The sequence below is a fragment of the Triticum aestivum genome, chromosome 2A (assembly GCF_018294505.1).
Source record: "Triticum aestivum cultivar Chinese Spring chromosome 2A, IWGSC CS RefSeq v2.1, whole genome shotgun sequence".
Classification (NCBI taxonomy): Eukaryota; Viridiplantae; Streptophyta; class Magnoliopsida; order Poales; family Poaceae; genus Triticum; species Triticum aestivum.
In genome coordinates, this window is record NC_057797.1 from 609830298 (window position 1) to 609856461 (window position 26164).

The window sequence follows — 26164 nt, forward strand, 5'->3', positions numbered from 1 at the left end:
AAGGATAGAACTAGGTACTGCCATCTTTGATTTTAGGGAAGAAAAGAGCAAACTTATTATCTATGGCATTAATCTATCTATTTTGATAAAGCACATGGCTCTTAATGGTATAAGAAAGATTAAGCATTTTACGGAAATTTGCATCTAAGCTAGCTTTCATCTCTTTGGTAGATTCGTTTTGGTAGGAGAGCAAAAGAGATGTAGATTCAACCTTCTCATTCATGGGGTGCCCAAATATGGTTTTCATCTTTTCATAAGTATCTATGGCATCCCCTTCAAGAAAACCTTCTTCAAATATAGAATCTAAGACATGCTTAAACGAAGAAGGTAGGGCAACATAAAAGGTCTTTAAGTAAATTTCAATTTGGTATTGGGGGACATAGCTGGCCCGGATCCTTAATAGTCTATCCCAAGCATCTTTCAAAGATTCATCGAGTAAATAACGAAATATTCCGGAATCATCTTCATCAAAATTATTAAGATTCTCATTGATAACTCCGGTAGGTCTTTCCATAGCATCATTAATTATGAGTTTAGAGAGAATAGAAGGATTGTCCAAAGTACTAAAACTCGGGAGAGAACCCCCAACATTTTTTGATTCCGACAAGGCGAAAGAAAGGTGAGCGTAAAAGAGAGGGCGAATAAAACGGCAATGGTGAAGTGGGGGAGAGGAAAATGAGAGGCAAATGGCAAATAATGTAATGCGAGGGATAAGGGTTTGTGATGGGTACTTGGTATGTCTTGATTTGTGCGTAGACTCCTCGGCAACGGCGCCAGAAATGGCTCATTACTGGGAGTCAAATCTTGACTTGACTTGGCGCGAATCTCCCTGGCAACGGTGCCATAAATCCTTCTTGCTACCTCTTGAGCACTGCGTTGGTTTTCCCTTGAAGAGGAAAGGGTGGTGCAGTAAAGTAGCATAAGTATTTCCCACGGTTTTTGAGAACCAAGGTATCAATGCAGTAGGAGATCACGCTCGAGTCCCACGCACCTACACAAACAAATAAGAACCTCGCAACCAACGCAATAAAGGGGTTGTCAATCCCTTCACGGTCACTTAAGAGAGTGAGATCTGATAGATATGATAAGATAATATTTTTGGTATTTTTATGATAAAGAGAAATAAAGATGCAAAGTAAAATAAATGGCAATATAAATAGCTAAGTGTTGGAAGATTAATATGAACGAAGACAAACACGGGGGCCATAGGTTTCACTAGTGGCTTCTCTCAAGAGCATAAGTATTACGGTGGGTAAACGAATTACTGTCGAGCAATTGATAGAATTGAGCATAGTTATGAGAATATCTAGGTATGATCATGTATATAGGCATCATGTCCATGACAAGTAGACCGAAACGATTCTGCATCTACTACTATTACTCCACACGTCGACCGCTATCCAGCATGCATCTAGAGTATTAAGTTCATAAGAACAGAGTAATGCTTTAAGTAAGATGACATGATGTAGAGGGATAAACTCATGCAATATGATATAAAACCCATCTTTTTATCCTCGATGGCAACAATACAATACGTGCCTTGCTGCCCCTGCTGTCACTGGGAAAGGACACCGCAAGATTGAACCCAAAGATAAGCACTTCTCCCATTGTAAGAAAGATCAATCTAGTAGGCCAAACCAAACTAATAATTCGAAGAGACTTGCAAAGATAACCAATCATACATAAAAGAATTTTAGAGGAGATTCAAATATTGTTCATAGATAAACTTGATCATAAACCCACAATTCATCGGATCTCGACAAACACACCGCAAAAGAAGATTACATCGAATAGATCTCCAAGAAGATCGAGGAGAACTTTGTATTGAGATCCAAAGAAAGAGAAGAAGCCATCTAGCTAATAACTATGGACCCGAAGGTCTAAGGTAAACTACTCACACATCACCGGAGAGGCTATGGTGTTGATATAGAAGCCCTCTATGATCAATGCCCCCTCCGGTGGAGCGCCGAAAAAGGCCCCAAGATGGATCTCATGGGTATAGAAGGTTGCGGGGGTGGAAATAGGGTTTTGGCTCCGTATCTGATGTTTCCATGGTATATGGGTATATATAGGAGGAAGAAGTACGTCGGTGGAGCAACGAGGGGCCCACGAGGGTGGAGGGCGCGCCTGGGGGAGGTGGGCGCGCCCCCTGGCTCGTGCCTTCCTCGTTGATTGCTTTACGTAGACTCCAAGTCCTCTGGATCACGTTTGTTCCGAAAATCACGTTCCCGAAGGTTTCATTCCGTTTGGACTCCGTTTGATATCATTTTCCTTCGAAACACCGAAATAGGCAAAAAAACAGCAATTTGGGCTAGGCCTCCGGTTAATAGGTTAGTCCCAAAAATAATATAAAAGTGTATAATAAAGCCCATTAAACATCCAAAACAGAATATAATATAGGATGGAACAATCAAAAATTATAGATACGTTGGAGAAGCAATAGTTGGTGAGATGACAATGACGCTATGATGGAGATCAAGGTGTCAAGCCGGTGATGATAGAAATCATGACAATGCTTTGGATATGGAGATCAAAGGCACAAGATGATGATGACCATATCATTTCACATAATTTGATTGCATGTGATGTTTATCTTTTATGCATCTTATTTTGCTTAGTACGACGGTAGCATTATAAGATGATCCCTTACTAAAATTCAAGGTATAAGTGTTGTCCCTGAGTATGCACCGTTGCGACAGTTCGTCGTGCTGAGACACCACGTGAGATCGGGTGTGATAGGTTCTACGTTCACATACAATGGGTGCGAGACAGTTTTGCACATGCGGAATACTCGGGTTAAACTTGACGAGCCTAGCATGTACAGACATGGCCTCGGAACACTGGAGACCGAAAGGTCGAACGTGAATCATATAGTAGATATGATCAACATAGAGATGTTCACCATTGATGACTACTCCATCTCACGTGATGATCAGACATGGTTTAGTTGATTTGGATCACGTATCATTTAGATGACTTGAGGGATGTCTATCTAAGTGGGAGTTCTTAAGTAATATGATTAACTGAACTTAATTTATCATGAACTTAGTCTGGATAGTACTTGCAAATTATATTGTAGATCAATAGCTCGCGATGTAGTTCTCATTTATTTTTTGATACGTTCCTAGAGAAAAATAAGTTGAAAGATGATAGTAGCAAAGATGCGGACTTGGTCTGTGATCTGAGGATTATCCTCATTGCTGCACAAGAGAATTATGTCCTTGATGCACCGCTATGTGACAGACCTATTGCAGGAACAAATGCAGATGTTATGAACGTTTGGCAAGCTCGTAATGATGACTACTTGATAGTTTAGTGCATCATGCTTTACGGCTTAGAACTAGGACTTCAAAAATGTTTTGAAATGCCATGGAGCATATGAGATATTCCAAGATCTGAAATTGGTATTTCAGACTCATGTCCGCGTCGAGAGGTATGAGACCTTTGACAAGTACTTTGCCTACAAGACGGAGGAGAATAGCTCAGCCAGTGAGCATGTACTCAGAATGTATGGGCACTACAATCACTTGAATCAAGTGGGAGTTAATCTTCCAGATAAGATAGTGATTGACAAGGGCTCTCTAGTCACTATCACCAAGCTACTAGAACTACGTGATGAACCATAATGTGCAAGGGATGACGAAAATGATTCCCGAGCTCTTCGCGATGCTGAAATCAGTGAAGGTAGAAATCAAGAAAGAGCATCAAGTGTTGATGGTTAACGAGACCACTAGTTTCAAGAAAAAGGGCAAAGGAAAGAAAGGGAACTTCAAGAAGGATGGCAAGCAAGTTGCCACTCCCGTGAAGAAGCCCAAAGCTGGACCTAAGCCTGAAACTGAGTGTTTCTACTGCAAAGGAAATGGTCACTGGAAGCGGAACTACCCCAAATACTTGGCGGATAAGAAGGATGGAAGAGTGAACAAAGGTATATTTGATATACATGTTATTGATATGTACTTTACTAGTGTTCATAGTAACCCCAGGGTATTTGATACCGGTTCAGATGCTAAGATTAGTAACTCAAAACAGGAGTTGCAAAATGAACAGAGACTAGTTAAGGGCGAGGTGATGATGTGTGTTGGAAGTGATTCCAAGGTTGATAAGATCACCATCGCACACTCCCTCTACCTTTGGGATTAGTGTTGGGCCTAAATAAATGTTATTTGGTGTTTGCGTTTAAGAATGAATATGATTGGATCATGTTTATTGCGATACAGTTATTCATTTAAGTCAGAGAATAATTGTTGTTCTGTTTACATGAATAAAACCTTCTTTGGTCATACACCCAATGTAAATGGTTTATTGAATCTCGATCGTAGTGATACGCATATTCATAATATTGATGCCAAAAGATGCAAAGTGGATAATGATAGTGCAACACATTTGTAGCACTGCCATTTTGGTCATATTGGTGTAAAGCACAAGAAACTCCATGCAGATGGACTTTTGGAATCACTTGATTATGAATCATTTGATACTTGCGAACCATGCCTCATGGGCAAGATGACTAAAACTCCATTCTCCGGAACAATGGAGCGAGCTGATGACTTAGTGGATATAATACATATCGATGTATGCGGTCCGATGAGTGTTAACGCATGCGGCGGGTATCGTTATTTTTGACCTTCACAAATGATTTAAGAAGATATGGGTATATCTACTTAATGAAACACAAGTCTGAAACATTTGAAAAGTTCATAGAATTTCAGAGTGAAGTGGAGAATCATCGTAACAAGAAAATAAAGTGTCTATGATCTGATCGCGGAGGCAAATATTTGAGTTACAAGTTTGGCCTTCATATAAAACAATGTGAAATAGTTTCACAAACTCACGCCACCTGGAACACCACAGCGTAATGGTGTGTCCGAACGTCGTAACCGTACTTTATTAGATATGGTGCATTCTATGATGTCTCTTACCGATTTGCCACTATCGTTTTGGGGTTGCGATGCTTATGTGAAAATGCTTCATCCTGATAAGCTCGAACCCAAATCAGAGAAGTGCGTCTTCATAAGATACCCAAAAGAAACTGTTCCGTACACCTTCTATCACAGATCCGAAGGCAATGTCTTTGTTGCTAAGAACGGATCCTTTCTAGAGAAGGAGTTTCTCTCAAAAGAAGTGAGTGGGAGGAAAGTAGAACATAATGAGGTAATCGTACGTTCTCTCGAATTGGAAAGTAGCTCATCACAGAAATCAGTTCCAGTGATGCCTATGGTAACTAGAGAGGAAGCTAATGATAATGATCATGAAACTTCGGATCAAGTTACTACCGAGCCTCGTAGGTCAACCAGAGCATGTTCCGTGCCAGAGTGGTACAGTAATCTTGTTCTGGAAGTCTGTTACTAGACCATGAGGAACCTACGAACTATGAGGAAGCTATGATGAGCCCAAATTCCGATAAATGGCTCGAGGCCATGAAATCTGAGATAGGATCCATGTATGAGAACAAAGTGTGGACTTTGGTTGACTTGCCCAATGATCGGTGAGCCATTGAGAATAAATGGATCTTCAAGAGGAAGACGGACGCTAATGGTAGTGTTACTATCTACAAATCTCGACTTGTCGCAAAAGGTTTTTGACAAGTTCAAGGTGTTGACTATGATGAGATTTTCTCACTCTTAGCGATGCTTAAGTCTGTCTGAATCATGTTAGAAATTGCCGAATTTATGATTATGAAATCTGGCAAATGGATGTCAAAACTCCATTCCTTAATGGATTTCCTAAAGAAGAGTTGTATATGATGCAACCAGAAGGTTTTGGCGATCCTAAAGGTGCTAACAAAGTGTGCAAGCTCCAGCGATCCATTTATGGACTAGTGCAAGCATCTCGGAGTTGGAATATACGCTTTGATGACTTAATCAAAGCATATAGTTTTATACAGACTTGTGGTGAAGCCTGTATTTATAAGAAAGTGAGTGGGAGCACTACATCCTTTTTGATAAGTATATGTGAATGACGTATTGTTGATCGGAAATGATGTAGAATTTTATGGAAAGCATAAAGGAGTATTTGAAAGGAGAATTTCAATGAAATACCTCAGTAAAGTTGCTTATATATTAGGCATCAAGATCTATAAATATAGATTAAGATGCTTGATAAGATTTTTCAATGGGTACATACCATGACAAGATTTTGAAGGAGTTCAAAATGGATTAGTGAAAGAAGGAGTTCTTGCCTGTATTGTAAGGTGTGAAGTTGAGTAATACTCAAAGCCCGACCACGGCATAAGATAGAGAGAGAATGAAAGCCATTCCCTATGCCTCAGCCATAAGTTCTATAATGTATGCCATGTTGTGTACCATACCTATTGTGTACCTTGTCATGAGTTTGGTAAGGGGGTACGATAGTGATCCAGGAGTGGATGACTAGACAACGGTCAAAAATTATCCTTAGAGGACTAAGGAAATATTTCTCAGTTATGGAGGTGATAAAGAATTCATCGTAAAGAGTTACGTCGATGCAAGCTTTGACACCAATCTGGATGACTTCGAGTCTCGATTTGGATACATATTGAAAGTGGGAGCAATTAGCTAGAGTAGCTCCATGAAGAGCATTGTAGACATAGAAATTTGCAAAATACATATGAATCCGAATGTGGCAGACCCGTTGACTAAACTTCTCTCACAAGCAAAACATGATCAAACATTAGTGCTCTTTGGGTGTTAATCACATAGCGATGTGAACTAGATTATTGACTCTAGTAAACCCTTTGGATGTTGGTCACATGGCGATGTGAGATATTGGTGTTAAATCACATGGCGATGTGAACTAGATTATTGACTCTATTGCAAGTGGAAGAGTGAAGGAAATATGCCCTAGAGGCAATAATAAAGTTGTTATATTATATTTCCTTATATCATGATAAATGTTTATTATTCATGCTAGAATTGTATTAACAGGAAACTTGATACATGTGTGAATACATAGACGAAACACCGTGTCCCTAGTAAGCCTCTACTAGACTAGCTCGTTAATTAAAGATGGTTAAGTTTCCTAACCATAGACATGTGTTGTAATTTGATGAACGGGATCACATCATTAGGAGAATGATGTGATGGACATGACCCATCCGTTAGCTTAGCATATTGATCGTTCAGTTTTATTGCTATAGCTTTCTTCATGTCATATACATATTCCTTTGACTATGAAGATAATGCAACTCCTGGATACCGGAGGAATGCCTTGTGTGCTATCAAACGTCACAATGAAACTGGGTGATTATAAAGATTCTCTATAGGTATCTCTGAATGTGTTTGTTGGGTTGTCATAGATCGACATTAGGATTTGTCACTCCGAGTATCGGAGAGGAATCTCTGGGCCATCTCGGTAATACACATCATAAGAAGCCTTGCAAGCAAAGTGACTAATGAGTTAGTTGCGGGATGATGTATTACAAAACGAGCAAAGAGACTTGCCAGTAATGAGATTGAACTAGGTATGAAGATATCGACGATCGAATCTCGGGCAAGTAACATACATATGACAAAGGGAATAACGTATGTTGTCATTACGGTTTGACCAATAAAGATCTTCGTACAATATGTAGGAACCATTATGGGCATCCAGTTTCCGCTGTTGGTTATTAGCCGAAGAGGTTTCTCGGTCATGTCTACATAGTCCTCGAACCTGTAGGGTCCGCACGCTTAACGTTCGATGACGATTTTCTATTATATGGGTTATGTGGTTTGGTGACCGAATGTTGTTTGGAGTCCCGGATGAGATCACGGACACGGCGAGGAGTCTCAAAATGGCCGAGAGGTAAAGATTCATATATAGGACGATAGTATTCGGACATCAAAAGTGTTCCGGGGATACCAGGTACGTATCGGGTCACCGAAAAGGGTTCCGAGCAATCCCCGACAAACTATATGGGCCTAATGGGCCAAGAGAGGGACAGACCAGCCCCTAAGGGTCTGGTGCGCCCCCTATAGGCCGAAATAAGGGGGAAAGGAAAGGAGGAAAGGGAGAAGGAAAGGGGACGATTCGGCCTCCCCCTACCTGCTCTCCTCCCTCCTCCTTCCTTCCCCCTCCGGATGAATATGGAAGGGGGAGGCCGAATTGGGTGGTGCCTAAGTAGGATTCCTCTATCTTGGGGCGCTCCTTTGGTTGCCTCTCCTCCCCTCCAACCTATATATATATATATATATATATATATATATATATATATATATATATATATATATATATATATATATATATATATATAATGAGTAGCACTATTCTGATCCCAGAATCAGAATAGTTATTCGGATCACGATCGACCCTATATAGGGCGCGCGGAGATGCTCCTGGGTTCAGCCCACCCGAACTTCCCGTAAGAGAAAAAAGTTTCCTCGGCGGCCCACCTTATCCACTTCCCTCCCCATCCTCCCATGATCCCTTCCCCACCAACGTCCCGCCGCCACCTCTCAGGCTCTGGCGCGCCTCCCGTCGCCCCCTCCATCGGCCCGGACGCGCCTCCGCCGCCGCCCACCCTGGCTCCGATGCGCCTCCACTGCCGCCAACCCTCGCCCCGACAAGCCTCCGCCGCCCCCCACCCTGGCCCCGACGCGCCTACGCCGCCGCCGAGGCCTCGACCTAATCCCCACGCCCCCTCTAACCTCCCCTGTTAGCGCCACCCCGGCCTCCATCACAGGTAACAGGCGCCGCCGCCACCACCTTCCTGCCCGGCAACAAGCACTGCCGCCCCCACCTCCCTCCGGCGGAGGAAGCACAGCTGCCCCCATCTCCCTCCCCGGCAGACGCGCCACCGACCTCACCTCCCTCCCCGGCAGATGCGCCGTCGTGCTCCACCTCCTGGCTGGGCCGCCGCATGCCTCCACCTCCAGGCTTCCCGACGACCCCGTTCGATCCAGCCCCAGTTGGTTCAAGATGTATCCGGCGCCTCCCTGCAGATACTTCAATACATAGAAATAGTGCCCTGCCATCCTCCCTGCTCTGCTAGGGCCCGACGACGCGTTCCACCATATCCTCCCCGCGTCGAAAGCACTCATCGGGAGCTCCACACTGTCGGGCATCCCCCATGTAGCAGAGGGCGCCTCCCTTCGGCAGTCCAACCCCAACGCGTGCCGCTAGCCAACCTGCATCAGCACCGCGGAGCAATCCTCCCCTCAACCCCCTCCTATCCCACTGCACAACAGCGGCAAGAACCAGCTGTGGCTATTTTTGTAGTGTGATTTTTGTGTAAAAAAGTAAGTTTATTCTTTGATGCGAGGATGGTTCCCTGTGCAAAAGGATTGCAGAAGAGATTTCTATTTCCTTGTAGTGTTGTGTTTTTTAAGAGAAGAAAAGAGAAGTTCAGTTTCTCTTACGGGATTTCTCTCTTTCCAGGCACACAACACGCTGGAGTCCGCTGTGCTGCTGATCCACTCAAATACAGTAGCAACATCCGTGGAGCTCTTCTCGCGACAGGGAGCCTACAGCGGAACCGGAGTGGTTCAGGGGCATATCGAGCAGACTCTTTGACCCAGAGGTTTATTTGTCCCCTTGTGAAGAGGCAGAGCAGAGTGTTTCTCGCCGAGCGAGCGAGCGATCGATGCATGCACGTCAAGTCGCCTGCAGCAGATAAACACAAGCGAAGGTTCAGACGACTGTCTGTTCGCCGTGCCAGGATTCACTCGTGCTGCTTTTGTAAAGGCTCCAGAACTGCTACTCCAAGGTAAGATCGATAGGATGAAACTATGGGCAGCAAGCAGCAGTTACCTGTTCAGACGAGTGGTATAAGCTGACTCCAACAAGGCACTAAATTTTATGATTTGGTCCTTCTAAACTGTGTGGTGTAGGCTATGGCAGCAGCACCATTTTCCTCTTAATTGTAACTTTTGTGTTTCTGCTACTGCTAACAGAGGAGAAGAATGGCCAGCACCGAGCCACTTCTGCTACTGCTTGTGATTGCTTGCACAACTTACCAAGAAGAAGACAAAACGAAAAAAATGAAGGAGTTAAAGAGATAAAAAAGTAGTGTGCATACATGGTGTGGATAAGAAACGTGTGGTGTTTGAGAGGATAAGGAATGTATGCTACTATTCAATGATAAAACTAGGAAACATTCTATTTGACTAGTGCTCAGAGTCAACTATAAAGCTTGTATTTTTAAACTCTGATTCACACTAGAACTTTATAAAAAAGAATTCAAATTTATTTGCTCTAATGTTATTGCATGCTCTAATGTTTTCACTGCTTACAGTTCAAAAACAAGAACGGTTAAAGTTCAAAATATGAAATACTTGACAATAAAGAAGAAAAATAACATTCAAACAAATTAAAAACTTCGGTGAGATCAACAAGCAGATTTCATTCAATCTGTCACTTCAAAACAAATGGAAAAACCATGTAAAAATTACATGAAAAGTTCATCGTTAAAAAAAGACGAAGTTCAAATGAGAATAAAAGGAAGAAAGTATCACTAGTGAGCACGCCTTCGTGCTGGTCATTGCATACCCCCTCATGACGACGATGGTCGTGTGACCCTCTTTCCCAAATGAATCCTAACCTATAGGTCGAAATTTAACTAATGGATAATTTCGCTGTTTATTTCATAAACCAAGAAGTTCAATTATAAAAAAAATGAGAAGTTCAAAAAATACAAATGTAGAAGCTCAAAAATAATAATGGAGGAAGAAGTTCAAAAAATTCAACTTAAAAAACATTTCAAAAATAATATATAAATGATTTTCCAAATTTTAAAAAACTAGAAGTTCAAATTAAAATAACAGAGTGGTTTGGTGTTTATACAAAAATAGAATTTTCCCGTTACTAACCAGAAACTAAGAAGTTCAAATTTTAAATTTGGTGAAGTTCAATGCCTATAAAAAAATCAAAATTTCTTGATATTAAAAGAATAAAGCTGAGAAGTTCAAATTTTAGAACATCTTGATGGTTAGATGCGTGTTAAAACCATGTGAGTGTATGTGTGTGTAGGTGTGTGCCAACACAAAAGTTCGAATGAGGAAAATGTAATAAAATGAAACCTAAAAATATTCATTGCAACAAGTTCCCTTCAAGAAGGAACACATCACCGAAATATTGGTATGGCTATGAAATTTAGAAAACTAATTTTGCCCATTCTATAAAAACTAGAAGTTCAAATTTAAAATAATGGCACAATATCATTGTTTATATAAAAAAGCATTTTACCCGTTACTAACCAGTAAAACTAAGAAGTTCAAATTTAAAAAATGGTGAAGTTCGATGTCTATAAAAAATTCGGATGTTTCACATTGTTAAAAAATAAAACCAAGAAGTTCAAATTTTTAAAACAAAGAGGTTCAAAAACTCAATTTTCCTCGTTACTAAATAAGAAAACTAAGAAGTTCAAATTAAAATAACAGAGAAGTTCAAAGTTGATAAAAACCTTAGATTCTCGTTCCAAAGAATAACTAATAAGTTCAAATTAAAAAAAGGGAACAACAAAAATGATTTTAAAAAGATATTCCCTATTTTTTTTAAATTCGGATTTTCTTCGATTCTATAGATTAAATCAAGAAGTTCAATTTTAAAAAAACAGAGTAATTCAATGTACATTAAAAACTCAGCATTTCTCCTTACTGAAGAATAAAACCAAGAAGTTCAATTTATTAACGTGGAGAAGTTTGATATTTAATTAAAAACTCAATTTTTTTTGGTTACTAAAGAATAAAACAAATAAGTTCAATTCAAAATAACGAAGAAGTTTGATGTTTGTAACAAAACTACAATTTTCATATTTCTAAAAATACATAAAATAAATTCAGATAAAAAAGTTAGAGCGATTCGATATAGAAGTTCGATGATTATAAAAAACACAGATTTTCCTCGTTATTAAAGAATGAAAACAAGAAGTTTAAAAATAAATAACAAGAAGTTCAACTTTTAAAAATAGAACTCTTCAAATTTTCATAAAAAATGATTAAGAAATAAAACTAGGAAGTCCATATTAAAAAGATGGAGAAGTTCGATGATTATAGAAAACTCGGATTTTCCTCGTTATTAAACAATGGAAACAAGAAGTTCAAAAATAAAATAACAAGAAGTTCAACTTTGAAAAATAGAGCGCAAAAATTCATATTTTTTTAGGAAATTCAGATTAATATTCATAAAAACAAAATATTTTCACGTAACCGAGAGAAGTTCGGATTGATAACTGCGAGAAGTCACGTACAACATAATGTGCATTTGGTATTAAAAAGAATAAAAAAGCAAATACTAATTTTTTTTGTTATAAGTTCAAGTCCTCGATCGAAGAAAGTTAAAAAAAAATTATTGTGAGAGATGTTGTACAAAAGGAATATTATTTGTGTAACACAACGAATGGATGAGAAAATTACAAATGAAAATACGTCACAGAAGTTCAACGTGAAAACAGCTGGAAGTTCAACTAGTACGCTGAATGAATTTTAGATTAAAAACATTTAAAATCGTCGCGAGTATGAAAAGATGATCAACATGAGAAACTTGCGTGCTTACAGCAGCTTTCCATCCGTATATCACCTGCTCAATTCCGGTGAATGGATGGAGAGTTACGAGCAGTGGATGGAGACCTACGAGCAAAAAAATCACGTGAAAAACAGAGTGAAGTTCAGGTACACGCGCCGAGAAGTCCAGGTTCTTCACGCGGTGCATTTTCGAAGAATCTGTTTCGCATCTTGATGGTTAGAACGCATGATCCCGCCGTTTTCGAAATTACTTGAAACCGGCTAGGAATCAGAGAAAACCATCAACATGAAAAAGTTTCGCATTTTCCGTAGCTTTTCAGCGGTATATTATTTGCCCCATTCCAATAAAGTTTGTAGAAATTATGGCAAAAATACGTTTTTAACCATTTTCAAAACTGACATAAAACCGTAGTGAATTAGGAGAAACAATATATACAAAAAAGTTTCGCATTTCTTCAAGCTTTCCAACGCCATATCATTTGCTACATTTGTACGTACGGTTAAAAAATTAGCTCAAAAATACAAACTCGGTGGAACTTGTACCATTTTCTAAATTAATTTTAAGCCATTCAAAATTAGAAAAACTTTTAACATAAAAAAAGTAGCGCATTTTCATAAGCTTTCCAACGCCATATCATTTGCCTCAATTGGATTAGCCGTTTAGAAATGGCGTCAAAAATACGAACTCAGGTGTTCGGTTTACGAAATTTTACGATTTTCCGAATTACTCTTTAACCGTAGGGAATTAGAGAAAACTTTCAACAAGGAGCGGTTTTTCAGCAGCTTTCCAACGCCATATTATTTGCCTCATTCCGATAAACGGTTTAAAATGCGATCGAAAATACGATTCACGTTTTTTGTATGAAGAAAAAACGGTTTTCAAAACTGCTCTTAAACCGCTTACATTTTGCCAAAAATTTAACTTGGGTCATGATACTGATGTCCATAGCTATCCAACGGTATATCGCAATCCCCATTTGGACACCTTTTAGCTGAAGTTCAACCTAGTGCTCGGGGGAGGTCAGGCGCGTTACTCGGGAAGTTCATGTTGTGATCAGAATATTATTCTGATCCCGTGATCAGAATAGTGTTTATGTATATAATATATATATATATATATATATATATATATATATATATATATATATATATTATATATATATGAGGGGGCACCACTAGAACAGACAACATTGATTCCTAGCCGTGTGCGGCATCCCCTCCCCCCCCCCACAGTTTACGCCTCCGATCATATTCACATAGTACTTAGGCGAAGCCCTACGTGGATCACTTCACCATCACCGTCACCATGCCGTCGTGCTGACAGAACTCTTCCTCCACACTTTGCTGGATCAAGAGTTCGAGGGACATTATCGAGCTGAACGTGTGCAGAACTCGGAGGTGTCGTACGTTCAGTGCTTGATCGGTCGGAACGAGAAGAAGTTCGACTACATCAACCGCGTCGTCAAACGTTTCCGCTTTCGGTCTACGAGGGTACGTGGATACACTCTTCCCCTCTCGTTGCTATGCATCTATAGATAGATATTGCATGAGCGTAGGAATATATTTGAGATTACATGTGATGTTTCCCATCAAACCCCACATAGGGTGAGGAAGTAGGGTCCGATCTCCCTATTAATGTTAATAGCAGTTCGACCGCAGGACACCATCTGCATCACGTGGATGACCCAACGGTCATCGAAGCCTTTTCGAAGCAAAACTTCCCAAAGTAATGGCCAACTCATTGTATCGTAGGCCTTATGGAAATCAATCTTCAGGAAGACCGCCTTGAGGTGTTTCGCACGGACCTCGTGGAGGACTTCATGAAGGACTAGAACCCCATCCAGGATATAATGGCCTTGGATGAAGGCCGATTGATTGGGGTGGGTAATGTGATCCACAAGCAGGGTCACCCTATTGGCATACCCTTTTGCCAAGATATGGAAGATCATGTTGATCACCGTGATCGGTCGGAACTGGCGAATGTCGGACGCCCCAGGCACTTTCGGAATCAGTGAGATGATCCCGAAATTGAGGCGGCCGATGTCAATGGATCCCACATAGAATTCATCGAAGATGGCCATGATCTCGGGTTTGATCACATTACAGATAGTCTGGAAAAATTTCACCGGAAGGCCGTCAGGACCCGGGGCTGATGTTGGGTTCATGCCTCTAATGGCCTCCCAGACCTCGCCCTCAGAAAAGGGAGCGGTTAGGGCAGCGTTCTCCTCAGGGGAGACTCGTCTTTTTGTAAGTTTGCAAGCTCAAAATAATAGCATATTAAATAATAGATGATTGAACACATTCAACGAGAGTAGTTCTAATTTAAATACTACTCCCTCCGTCCCAAAAATAAGTGTCTTGACCTTACTATAAATTTACACTAGGGTTAGTATAAAATTAAGACAATTATTTTGGAATGCAGGGAGTATTACAATCCAATTAAGTTGCCTAGAAAGCCGGTCCAGTTGTGTCTGCACGACAGTGGACGGCTTCAACTTCCCGTTGGTTAGGTAAGCGACTTTCTCCTTCGTCGGCTCCGCGGCGAGGGCCTTGCCCGTGTTTGACGGCTGGTTGGTGATACGTCTCCGTCGTATCTATAATTTTTTATTGTTCCATGACAATATTATACAACTTTGATATACTTTTGGCAAATTTTTATACTATTTTTGGGGACTAACATATTGATCCAGTGCCCAGTGCCAGTTCCTGTTTGTTGCATGTTTTTTGTTTCGCAGAAAATCCATATCAAACGGAGTCCAAACGGGATAAACACTGCCGGAGATTTTTTTGGAATATATGTGATTTTTGGTAAGAAGAATCAACGCGAGACGATGCCCGAGGGGGCCACGAGGCAGGGGGCACGCCCCTGACCCTTGTGGCCACCCCGTAAGGCGGCCAGTGCCCTTTTTTGTCGCAAGAAAGCCAATATCCAGATACAAATTGAGTTAAAATTTCAGCCCAATCGGAGTTACGGATCTCCGGGAATATAAGAAACGGTGAAAGGCCAGAATCTGGAATGTAGAAACAGAGAGACACAGAGAGACAGATCCAATCTCGGAGGGGCTCTCGCCCCTCCGCCGCCATGGAGGCCATGGACTAGAGGGTAAACCCTTCTCCCATCTAGTGAGAAGGTCAAGGAAGAAGAAGAAGAAGAAGAAGAAGGGGGCCCCTCTCCCCCTCTCTCCCGGTGGCGCCGGAACGCCGCTAAGGCCATCATCGTGCGACGGCGATCTACACCAACACCTCCGTCATCTTCACCAACATCTTCATCACCTTCCCCTATCTATCTACAGCGGTCCACTCTCCCGCAACCCGCTGTACCCTATACTTGAACATGGTGCTTTATGCTTCATATTATTATCTAATGATGTGTTGCCATCCTACGATGTCTGAGTAGATTTTCATTGTCCTATCGGTAATTGGTGAATTGCTGTGATTGGTTTAATTTGCTTGTGGTTATGTTGCTATCCTTTGGTGCCCATCATATGAGCGTGCGCATGGATCACACCATAGGGTTAGTTGTATGTTGATAGGACTATGTATTGGAGGGCAAGAGTGATAGAAGCTTCAACCTAGCATAGAAATTGATGTATACAGGATTGAAGGGGGACCAATATATCTTAATGCTATGGTTGGGTTTTACCTTAATAAATGTTAGTAGTTGCGGATGCTTGCTAATAGTTCCAATCATAAGTGCATAGAATTCCAAGTCAGGGATGACATGCTAGCAGTGGCCTCTCCCACATAAAACTTGCTATCGGTCTAGTAAAATAGTCAATTACTTAGGGACAATTTTGCAACTCCTACCACCACTTTTCCACACTCGCTATACTAACTTTATTGCTTCTTTACTCCCTCCGGTCCTTTTTACTTCGCATATTAGATTTGGATCAAGTCAAACTTTGTAAAGTTTGACCAAATATATATTAAAAAATATCAATATCTACCATACCAAATATATATCCCATGAAACTACATTTCGTAATGAATCTAATAAAATTGATTTGGCATCGTAAATGTTAATACTTTTTTTTATAAATTCGGTCAAAGTAGAGATGCTTTGACTTTAGACAAAACTTATATGCAGTCTAAAAAGGACCGGAGGGAGTACCTAAAACAGTCCCTATTTTTTATTTACGTTCTCTTTATATTCTTGCAAACCTATCCCGTTACACCTACAAAGTAATTCTAGTTTTATACATGTTCTAGGGTAAAGCGAGCGTCAAGCATGCATAGAGTTGTATTGGTGGTCGATAAAACTTGAGGTAATATTTGTTCTACCTTTAGCTCCTCATTAGGTTTGACACTCTTACTTATCGAAAGAGGCTACAATTGATCCCCTATTCTTGTGGGTTATCAAGACCTTTTTCTGGCGCCGTTGCCAGGGAGTTATAGCGCGGGGTGAATATTCTCTTGTGTGCTTGTTTGCTTTATCACTAAGTAATTTTTATTTGTTGTTCTAAGTTGTTCTCTATCTTTAGTTATGGATATGGAACACGAAATACCAAAAAATTAGGTTTACTTGCTACACATGGAGATGGGGAACTTCCAAAAACCCTCGATGCTCATTATGTGAAAGATATTATGTACTACTGTGATAATCCTGAGAAAACCCCATTCAATTATATAATGGGAGACATGTTGGATCAACGTGAATACTTTAGGGATTATCGCTTGACTCAAAAAGGGAAACTATTACGGGATCAAATTTATATGTTGCACTGGTATGCTCGGCAACTATGCTTGAGATATGATTATACTTGTTGCTCTAGGATGAAGGCTCCACACCTTCCCTTTTCATGCAATTTTAATGATAATGAAACCTTAGCTTCTTATGCTAATGGTATATAAGATTATTATGATGTGGAACGAATAGAAGAATTTTTTGCTTTTAAGGGTGCATGTGAAATTGAATCTTTGTTTAAAGAGTTTGAAGATTTTGATGATTTAGTTTATAGACCTGAAAATTTATCTATCCTTAAATATTGCTATGAGAATTATAAATACAATTATGATATTGATGAACTTATTGAGAAAGTCTCTGTTGTCCAAGAAGAGACTAGAATTTTGCAGGAGTCTATGGAAGAAGGAATTGATGAAACTGTGGGCTCATTGGATGAAAACGATGATGAGGAGAGCAAAGAACAAAAGGAGGAAGAGCGGATTAGCTACCCGTTCCCACCTTTTAATGAGAGTAACTCTTCAACTCATACATTGTTTAATTTCCCTTCGTGCTTACCGAAGGATGATTGCTATGATGATTGTTATGATCCCATTGATTCTTTTGAAATATCCCTTTTTGATGATGCTTACTATGCTTGTGGCCAAGATGTCAATATGAATTATGCTTATGGATTTGAACTTGCTATAGTTCCTTATGTTAAACATGAAATTGTTGCTATTGCACCCATGCATGATAGTCCTATTATCTTTTTGAATTCTCCCGACTACACTATATTGGAGAAGTTTGCCCTTATTAAGGATTATATTGATGGGTTGCGTTTTACTACTACACACGATGATTTTGATAGATATAATATGCATGTGCTTTCTTCTCCTACTTGCAATTTTTATGAGAGAGGAACTACATCTCCGCCTCTCTACGTTTCCAACACGATAAAATTGCAAGAAACTTCTTATGCTATGCATTGGCCTTTACTTGATGTGCATGAATTGTTCTTGTATGACATGCTGATGCATAGGAAGAGAGTTAGACTTATTTCATTGCTTGATATATGTTTCTTTGTGCTCACTACTAAATGCCAAATCATTGCTAATTCCAATTGGCTTTGATATACCTTGGGATCCTGGTGACTCCATTACTTGAGCACTATATGCCTAGCTTAATGACTTTAAAGAAAGAGCTACCAGTGAGACAACCCAAAAGTTTTAGAGAGTCATTTATTTCTGTTGTGTGCTTTTATAAAGTTTAAAAATAAAAATAATGTGCCAAGATTTGCCTTTAGGATGTTTACATTGCTTGTTGGTTTGTGCGGTGCAAAACAGAAACTTTGGTTGTAGTGCGCAATTTTACATTTTTTTTACTGGAACGTCAAACGGTTCTGAAACTTTTTGCACTGTCTTTCTATAATTTTTTTCCTAATTTTTCAGAATGTTTGGAGTACCAGAAGTATGATGAATGTTCAGATTACTACATACTGTCCTGATTAAGACAAATTCTGTTTTTGATGCATAGTTTGCTTGTTTTGACGAAACTATCAATTTCTATCAGTGGATTAAGCCATGGAAAATTTATATTACAGTAGCTACAGTGCGAAAACAAAATATGAATTGGTTTGCAATAGTACTTAGAGTAGTGATTTGCTTTCTTATACTAACGGATCTTACCGAGCTTTCTGTTGTGTTTTGTGTGGATGAAGTGTTTGAAGATCGAGGAGATCTCAATGTGAGGAGAAGGAGGAGAGGCAAGAGCTCAAGCTTGGGGATGCCCAAGGCACCCCAAGTAAATATTCAAGGAGACTCAAGAGTCTAATCTTGGGGATGCCCCGGAAGGCATCCCATCTTTCTTCAACAAGCATCGGTATGTTTTCGGATTCGTTTCGTTCATGCGATATGTGCAAATCTTGGAGTGTCTTTTGCTTTTAGTTTTCACTTTTATTTGATGCACCATGCTAGTATGATATAGTCCATGGTTGATTTATAGAATTCTCATTGCACTTCACTTATATCTTTTGAGTATGGCTTTATAGAACGCTTCATGTGCTTCACTTACATCATTTGAAGTTTGGATTGCCTGTTTCTCTTCACATAGAAAACTGCCATTTGTAGAATGCTCTTTTGATTCACTTATATTTGTTAGAGCATGGGTGTCGGTGTCAAAACCGGTGGATCTCGAGTAGGGGGTCCCGAACTATGCGTCTAGGCTGGATGGTAATAGGAGGCAGGGGACACAATGTTTTACCCAGGATCGGGCCCTCTTGATGGAGGTAAAACCCTATGTCCTGCTTGATTAATATTGATGATATGGGTAGTACAAGAGTAGATCTACCACGAGATCAGAGAGGCTAAACCCGAGAAGCTAGCCTATGGTATGATTGTCTATTGTCCTATGGACTAAAACCCTCCGGTTTATATAGACATCGGAGAGGGTTAGGGTTACACAAGGTCGGTTACAAAGGAGGAGATATCCATATCCGTGTTGCCTAGCTTGCCTTCCACGCCAAGTACAGTCCTATCCAGACACGAGACGAAGTCATCAATCTTGTATCTTCATAGTCTAACAGTCCGGCCAATGGAGATAGTTCGGCTGTCCGGAGACCCCCTAATCCAGGACTCCCTCAGTAGCCCCTGAACCAGGCTTCAATGACGATGAGTCCGGCGCGCAGTATTGTCTTCGGCATTGCAAGGCGGGTTCCTCCTCCGAATACATCATAGAAGAATTTGAATACGAGGATAGTGTCCGACCCTGCAACATAATTTCCACATACTTCCGTAGAGAGAATAATATTTTCGCAAATCTAATTTGCTGACTTGTTTTGACAGTATGACGTTATGTCATGGCCCGGTGATTATTCGAACCATTTCCTTTAACTAGCCCCGCACATAACGCGAGGCAGTTTTTTGACATATCTTGTCAAAGCAGAGATCATGTCCCCTTATTACGGGATTCTCATCAATACGGGCGTGGGTAACCCAACCGTGTCTAGGACTCCTAGATTATAGGCAAGTCCCAAACGGCTACGGAGAGGACGCTTGATATTCATCCTCTTTATAAAGGGACAAGGTTTTTGCTTTTTCCCTCTCGTGCTCAATCGAACCCCTCCCCCGCCTTGAGTTCTAACACCCAAAGCCCAGGTCAGGTGCTCCGGATCTTCAATCATGTCCGGATCCTGCCTTGAAGGCCGATGGATGCCCTCCTCCGTTACGGAAGAGGAAACCAGAAGTTGAGGGAGGCCAGATACCTGACCACCGAGGTTTCGCATCGGCTGCCTGCTCGAGGGAAGGTCGTCCCTACTCCCGAACCCAACGAGAATGTCGTGTTCGTCTCCCACTTCCTCCGAGGCCTAGGACTCACTCTGGATCCCTTCATCAGGGGTTTGATGTTCTATTACGGGCTAGATTTCCACGATCTAGCTCAGGACTCCTTTCTCCACATCTCGACATTTATTGTCGTGTGTGAGGCCTTCCTCTGCATTACCCCTCACTTCGGCCTGTGGCTCAAGACCTTTGAAGTGAAGCCGAAGATGATCGAGGGGCAACATGCAACGTGCGGAGGTGCATCAATAGGCAAGATGGCAGGAGCTCCATGGCCGAAAGGTTCCTTTCTAGAGGTGTCCGAATTATGGTAACGGGAGTGGTTTTACGTCACGGCTCCCAGAAGTGCCAAGTGGGCGGCTGCCCCCGCTTTCCGCTCGGGCCCCCACCACAACTGATGTCATGGATTAGCAGAGGTCTGGCCTGGGGTACAGCCAAGGACGCATGCCTATACTGCAAAGCCGCATTCAAGATCTCTTCGAGGGAGATTTTAATTTGGTTGTGGTAATGCAAGTTATGCTGGTTCGTCAAGTCTAGCCTTGCAAACGCCGGCCCCTTCGCTTGTGGGAGTTCAACCCAGAAGGACCGCATGCCATTCAAAGTTTCCTCGGCCTGACGCACAAGGAGATGTACAAGTCATTCTTCGGACCTCAAATAGAGTGTCCGGATACTACCAAGGACGTGGGCCTGAGCAGTAATCGCACCGCCGAACAAGTAAGAAATCCTCTAGCCGAACACACTGTCTTTTATTCATCATGAAGTTATTTCTGAGAGTTCGCTCTTTGACCAGGACTGGCTAACAAAGGCGAAGATGATTCGGTTTTTGGCCCCTCTCCCTGAGGGTTTGGAAAATCCGGTATTGGAAAAGATGCTCAAGCTCGCACCTTGCCCGGAGCCCCCGAAGGAAGATACAGGGGGAATAATATGGGCAGACGCGGGCCCCCATCACTGCCAGTTCCAACCGAGGGAATAAGCGCCTCCATGAAGGAGGATAACCGGGGGAGGAAAAGGATTGCTTCCGAGGATCTGGAAGCCGAGGCCTCCAAACGGGAGAAGAAGTCTCCAACAGAGGGTCCTGCCTCGGGGGGTGCTCTTGCCGCACAAAGTCCGCAGGGGGATCAGCCCTCCAACGAGTCATAAGTGATCCAAAAAAATACTTTAATAGTGAAGGTATACTATCTTTCTTCTAAGAAAATGACCGCCGCATATATCTTGCAGTTCGGGCCTTAGCCCCTCTCAGCTAAGCTCGTCTTCGGGGGATCTTCTTCCGAAGATGGTGGAGAGCGAAACGCCTCCCCCGGACTCCTCCGCTCAAGAAGCGGGCGACCCCGAGGTGTCGTCGCAAAGGGCCTCTCCGGATCCAGTGAGGCCAGAAGATAATCCCATAGACCCCCGAAGTCCCCAGGGTCCGGCTCTCGAAGAGAGCAAAAAGAGTCTGGCACCGTCTGGTATGCGGTCGGACGTTCCGAGGGAGCTGGTGGGGCGAGCGGCCATCTCAGAAGAACACCATACACTGATGGGTACGGTGATGGAGAGAATTTCATCCACCGAAAGCAGATTACATGAAGCCTTTATGAGTCTACTGACAGGCTTTGAGGTACATGAGATAATATGTGATAGTATCGCACATGTTAGGTGTGCCCTGTGTAGATAGTAGCCCCTGAGACTCTGGTTGTCGTCGAGAACAGCGGCGAACAGAGGATCATAGTCACAGGCAATAACCAGACTGCCTTTATGTGCAGGTGGTGGAAGCTCCGGTGGCTAGCCGGACTAGTGAGTTTGTCGAATTAAAACGACAACTGGATGCGGCAGACGCCGACATCGAGCTTGAAACAAGAGGCTTGACAAGGCACAGGGTAAGTGTTATTTTCTGGTGAATGCCACGTAGTAAGAGCAGCATGATGCCAGTATCTTTAATATGTTGTGACTGCAGATGGAGCTTCCACCGTGGAAACCTTGCGGGCAGAACTTGCCCGAGCCAAGGAACAAGCGAGGATTAGTAATGCAGCTGCTTTGAAGGCGGCCGAAGAGTTGAAAGCCGAGAAGGCCGTACATTGCGAGAGCAAAGAGAAGATGGCCAAGATGGCCGTAGAATTAAAAGACACTGCTGACCGTTGCCGGCTCCTTGAAAAAGAAAATCGAGCGAAGGCAACTGACCTTGAGAAGGCCACGATGGCGGATAAAGACACCCGCTCTGCTATGAGAGCGAAGAAGGAGGAGCTGCGGGAAGCCGGGGATATTGCGGCTGGGAAGCCTTCATGCTACGGAGGAAGTTCGGAGATCCATGGTATGCCCCTCTGGATTGGCTGTGGAGTCCGGCAGATGCATATATGGACTTGGCGGCGAGCGCTGCCGATGCGGCCAAATACTTCCAAGGTCAAACAGATTGTGAGGTGGACAAGCTGTTCTGGTCACAATTCAACATTCCAGAGCGTCCGCTTCCATTGACTGATCAGCTAGCCAAATGGGCCAAACTAAATAGGTTGTCTAGACTTGCCATGAGGTCTGTCGTGGATCAGCTATGGCTGGAAAAGCCAAAGCCGAACAACTATTTCAGCTTAGTGCAGCAGTTCCTTGGTGTGATGCCGCGCATTAATGCGATGAAGAGGTCGGCGTGCATAGAAGGCTCACGGATGGCCCTTGCCCGTGTTAAAGCATACTAGGCGGAGATGGATGCTACCACTGCTGCGGCGCAGGGTTCGGCCATAGGCCGAGTGGCTGCCGAGCACTATTTCGAGGAGGTTCTCGAGGGTGCTCGTTTGATAGAGGCCCAGTGCTCGAAGAATATTATGTTTGAGTGATATGTATTCCCATTGTAAACACAATGTTTTTATGAATTTTTATAAGGCTATGTTTATACTTTTGCCTGAAAGTAATATGATGCCTCATGTGCGGCCGTTTATGTATACATGTGTATAACCTGAAAGATTGCAGTCGTCGACTTCAGCCCCCACGCATATAATGCGGAGGTTCTCGCAAAAAACATGTGTTCACACTTAACCCAATGTCTTGGTCCTATTAAGGAGGTGATAGCGCAGCGAACGAGGCAACCGGACTATAATGCTTTAACACTTTCACTTAGCCATAGGAGTTTGATAGTGGGGCTACTAGATAGCCCCTGGTGGCTCCGCACTCTCCCGATCTCGGGGTGCGTACATGCGTGGCCGGAAAATGGCCCTTCGTTAAGGCGGAGGAATTCTAACATTCCGATAGGTCATCGAGTGGTTGACCAGTCTCACGCTATATCATGACAGTCAGTTTTCGGCTTTCTCTACTGAGGTGCTCGTCCGGATGAACTAGGGCACAATCGCAGTAGTTCTGCTGGTGCTGCCTTAGCCGATAAAGCGGAACGTAAGGCACCAAAACACAGGAGCCGGGCAAACCCAACATTTGACCAAAGACAATGATTCGGAGCTGATGCATATAAGGCCAAACTCGCGACGCCGAACACTCCCTAAGGTATTCGGTCTTTATGGTATAAACCGGACCTAAATAGTGCCCTTTGTAAGAAGCCCCTTGTGTCCAGGTACGTGCATTATTCTGACGTGGCCACATGCCAAGACGTCAGCATCCTTCAAAATTGTGCTGAGAATTCGGTGGATGTGTATCAATAAGAGACAGTAAAAAGGTTTACGCAGGGTCTTAATCTAAAAAGAATCCTTGGAGCGGGTCCCTGCTGCACATCTGCGCCCGTGTCTCCGTTGTGCCGTATCCTGGACGGGTGTAGCACGATGGTCATCTGTAAAAGAGAGGAACTTAGGTGAAAAAGTTGTCGTGCAAAAAGTTGGTTTTTTAAAGAAACCATGTATAACTAGAAATGAGTAGAAATTGCCACTTGTCTGCACGCGTTGAGCCCCTTGTATTTGTAATAGGGGTGTGGCCATCAATCCGGTACAAATTACATATAGCAGCACCGGACTCGTCTAACCGCGTCCGTGGTCTTGACGACCTATAAAATGCTTTAGTTGGTGAGGCCATTTTTAGTGTGCGGCTGCCAGGGCAGTCGCATTCTCTTGGCGCGCAAAGATCGCTTAATACTTCCGTTCACTGTAATGATGCCACGTGGACCGGGCATCTTGAGCGTGAGGGAAGCGTAATGCGGTATTGCATTAAAGCGAGCAAAAGCTTCGCGTCCAAGTAGTGCTTGATAACCGCATTGGAACGGAGCAATGTGGAAGGTTAAATGTTTGCTACGGGAGTTATCGGGGAAGCCGAATATAACCTTTAGTAGCAGGGAGCCCGCGCAGTGAGCCCCTGGGCCTGGCGTTACTCCTTTAAAGGTAGTGTTGCTATGGCAAATTTTCGTTGGGTCTATCCCCATTTCGCGGATTGTATCCTGGTATATCAGGTTTAAACTGCTGCCACCGTCCATCAGGACTCGTGCAAAGTGGTATCCGTCAATTATTGGGTCTAATACCAGGGGAGCCCATCCTGCCCGCCGGATACTTGCTGAGTAATCACGATGGTCGAAAGTGACTGGTTGAGACGACCAGTGGCAGGGTTTCGCGGTGATAGGCCCTTGGGCATATTTATCTGGGAGGGCCGCTTTGCTTCCCATGATCACGTGTAATACATTGACTGTTTTGACTTTTGATGGAAACTTCTTTTGTTCCCCGGTATCTTGCTTGAGAGGCTCATCCTCATCTTCGCTTGGTGTATCCTCCCCCTTGTGTACGGCGTTGAGCTTGCCGGACTGCTTGAAGACCCAACATTGTCGGTGGGTATGATTAGCGGGTTTACCAGGGGTGCTATGGATCTGACATACTTGGTCCAGAATTTTGTTCAGGCTAGACAGTTCATCTCTAGCGCCTTTAAAGGGCGGCTTTTCCTGACCTGGCCGAGAGCTTCGGAATCCGGCATGTACCGCCATGCTCCTCGGGCTGTCTTCTTTATTCCGATGCTTATTATTTTTGCTGCGTCGGGATTTCCCGTTTTCATCTTTAACTTCGGATGTGCTTGGGTCGCTGGTGCTGCATCTGGCTAGCCAGCTGTCCTCACCGCGCAAAAGCAGGTCATGAGGCTTGTTAGTGTTGCCATTGTTCTTGGCTTTTCTTGGCCGAGGTGTCTGGCAAGCCATTCGTCGCGAACGCTATGCTTAAAAGCTGCCAAGGCTTCAGCATCCAGGCAGTCAACTATTTGGTTCTTCTTAATAAGAAACCTGTACCAAAGCTTTCGGGCTGACTCTCCGGGCTGTTGAGTTATATGACTCAGATCGTCCGCATCCGGGGGTCGGACATAAGTCCCTTGAAAATTTGCCCGAAAAGCGTCTTCGAGCTCTTCCCAGCTTCCAATGGAGTTTTCGGGGAGGCTTTTAAGCCAGTGCCGAGCTGGCCCTTTGAGCTTGAGGGGTAAGTACTTGATGGCGTGGAGATCATCTCCTCGAGCCATATGGATATGGAGGATATAGTCCTCAATCCAGACCCCAGGGTCTGTTGTTCCGTCGTATGCCTCCATGTTTACGGGTTTGAATCCCTCTGGAAATTCATGGTCCAGCACCTCATCGGTGAAACATAGGGGGTGTGCGGCACCCATGTATCTGGGTGTACCGCGTTGTTCTGATGTTTGTTGTGTTACATCATATGCTGGGGCGCGCTTGCGTGGTCCATAGATGGATGTGGTTGCGCCTTCCTTTTGGTGCGAGCCCTCATGTGGATCGCTTATTGGCTTGTGAGTGGAGTTGTTTGCCGCTCCATGTTGGCCGTGAGGTTGTCTATCCGGCCAGGTGGCCGTTTTGATTTTTGGTTGTGGGGGAT

At 42.9% G+C, this 26164-nt stretch overlaps 1 long non-coding RNA gene across 1 annotated transcript; it reads left to right on the forward strand.

Moving 5' to 3' along the window:
• Positions 1 to 8312: 8312 nt before the first annotated feature.
• On the forward strand, positions 8313 to 10143 carry LOC123189724 (uncharacterized). The gene is made up of 2 exons (XR_006495971.1): positions 8313 to 9194; positions 9334 to 10143. It is a non-coding gene; the product is annotated as an uncharacterized lncRNA (long non-coding RNA).
• The last annotated feature ends 16021 nt before the right edge of the window (positions 10144 to 26164 follow it).